This window comes from Marmota marmota, unplaced genomic scaffold (assembly GCF_001458135.2).
Source record: "Marmota marmota marmota unplaced genomic scaffold, marMar, whole genome shotgun sequence".
NCBI classification, from domain to species: Eukaryota; Metazoa; Chordata; class Mammalia; order Rodentia; family Sciuridae; genus Marmota; species Marmota marmota.
Genome location: NW_026000242.1, coordinates 27143374 through 27145936, shown reverse-complemented (window position 1 = coordinate 27145936; position 2563 = coordinate 27143374). Strand labels below are relative to the sequence as shown.

General features: G+C 38.7%; 1 protein-coding gene and 1 non-coding gene across 3 annotated transcripts in view; one reads left to right on the top strand and one right to left on the bottom strand.

Annotated features, from left to right (window-relative positions):
• The window catches only part of CUNH11orf97 (chromosome unknown C11orf97 homolog), a 17391-nt gene that overhangs the window by 2761 nt on the left and 12067 nt on the right, over positions 1 to 2563 (top strand). The gene's annotated exons all lie outside the window — the stretch shown is intronic.
• On the bottom strand, positions 140 to 269 carry LOC125614002. The gene has a single exon (XR_007344646.1). It is a non-coding gene; the product is annotated as a small nucleolar RNA SNORA51 (small nucleolar RNA).

Here is a 2563-nt window from a genome sequence, read left to right as displayed (position 1 = left end):
TATATATATATATATATATATATATATATATATATATATATATATATATATATATATTCATATATCCATGTATATATATTCATATATCTAAATGTATATATTCATATATTATACACACACACACACACACACACACACACCATGTCTTTCCATTCATAACACAGGCCAGGCACAGGGCCTGAGCTGAGGTGTACATGGGGTAGACTTACTCTGCCTCCTTTTTCTATATAGTCATTGTAAGAATGACTTGTGGTAAGCATCAGGAGGCCTGGGCCATATATTTATCCCCTTAAATGCCATCCTGTGGATTTTTGCATTTTCTTCCAGCTTTAGAAGCAGCCTTTGAGAATCCTAATTGTCATTCAACCACTTACCCATTCACCCAAGTTTATGCCATTCTAGTTCTTTTATTCAAATCAACAAATTAGATGGTGATCTCATCAAAATTGTTCAGTTCGAAGAAGCCTTTGATCTGTTAATCAGCATCCTACGTGTGGGCATTCTGCCTCCCCCTCCAGAAAATCCACTTTATCAGGCGCCTAGTTGAAATGCAGATATATCGTAACTACCTCCCCAGTCTAGTAGGTTAGTAACTTGAGGTATGGAAAAGTCAGGTAGGTTGGCTTCTTGTTTTTAGTACTTTAGTTTTATAACTTCAGACAGATACTTTCTTAATAATAAAATAGAAATAATTATATTTACCCATAGGTAATTGTGAGGAAGAGAAACAATATGAGTATTAGATGCCTAAAGCATGGTAATATTGAATAAATTGTAGCACTTGCTACATGAAATAACATTGTTCCAAAAGAAAATCTAGAATAACATTGTTCTTAGCAGTCCCTCTTAAAACTTAATGGGACCAGAACCTTGGGAAACACTTGTAATTCCAGCAGCTTGGGAGGCTGAGGCAGGAGGATCACAAATTCAAAGCCAGCCTCAGCAACTTAGTGAGACCCTAAGCAACTTGGCAAGACCCTCTCTCAAAATAAAAAAATAAAAAGGGCTGGGGATGTGGTTCAGTGGTTAAGCACCCCCTGGGTTCAACACCTGGTACCAAAGAAGGAAAAAAAAAAATAGTGGTCACTGTTTCTCACTGTGTATAGACAGAAGCCATTTGTTTACCATTCACTCAAAATTTTGGTGAAGATCAACATAAAGCTGCTATGTTATGGTTTGTAGATTTCTTCCTTCCCTTTCTTCCTCCCTCCCTTGCTCCCTTCCTTTCTTCCTTCTTTTTCTTTGTAGAGGATAATAGCTTACACTTGCTCCTTTCTACTCTCAATGTTCACTGTTCTTTAAATCACCTTTTCTGATTACCTCTAAATTTTCTTAAAAACAAAGCTGAAATTTGTCAGAAGATCTCACCCTACAGAAGGTAACTCTACCCATTATAGACTTTGCTGTTATAGACTAGCTGTTATAGACTTTGTTCCTTTTCTAGAGAAGTTTATTAAATCCTTTCCTGCCTGAAGATTATGATTCTACAGAAAAAAAAATTTAAACCAAAATTAATGCTCTTATCTCTCATTAATATGACTCCCAACTTTTAGGAAGAATGAGACTCTGAGAGTATCTAACTCTACCTTGTCTGTGTCTGAGGGTGTGATTGAGTCCTCATGACCAATAATGACCCAGGCCACTGTCACGGCAGCATGTCTCTTGCCCCCATTTAGCCAGTGTGTAGTCAAGTCAAATGAACTCCCTTGTGTTATTACTGGTTGGTCTGGAAAAGATGAGACACCTCCCATATCTTTGTAGGTTTAAAATTGAATCTTAAATAAAATGAGTCAGGTACAGTGGCGCATGTTTGTAATCCCAGCGACTTGGGAAACTGAAACAAGAGGATGGCATGTTCAAAGCCAGGCACAGCAACTTAGCAAGACCCTAGGTAACTTAGCATGACCCTGTCTCAAAATTAAAAAATAAGGGCTAGGGGTGTGGCTTGGTAAGTGCCCCTGTACTCAAACTCCCAGTACCCCCCACTCCGCAAAAAATAAATAAATAAGTGGTTTGCTTGAGTTTTTCGTGGCTCCTTAAATTGAGCTCTTGGGTACCAAGCCTAAGAGCATGTTTCCTGACATTCACAGGTTGCGTTGTCAGGCAGGCACATAGAATAGTCTTTGCTTAGGGTTCTATCAAATCTAATGATGGTTGGTTCTACCAGAGCATACATCACTCAAACCTTTGTTATATGCCAAGTCCTCTTCTAGGACTCTGATAAACTGAACAGACAATATCCCTACCCTTATGGTGTTCAATAGTCTGGTTAAGAAGACAGATATCAGCCAGGTATGGTGGTATACACCTGTAATCCCAGTGACTTAGGAGACTGCAGCAGGAGGATGACAGTTTGAGGCCAACCTCAGCAGTAAGTCCCTGTCTCAAAATAAAAAGGTCTGGGAATATAGCCAAGTGATAGAGTGCCCCCTCCCATTTAATCTCCAGTATAAAAACAGAGAGAGAGAGAGAGAGAGAGAGAGAGAGAGAGAGAGAAAAGAAGAAGAAGAAGAAGAAGAAGAAGAAGAAGAAGAAGAAGAAGAAGAAGAAGAAGAAGAAGAAG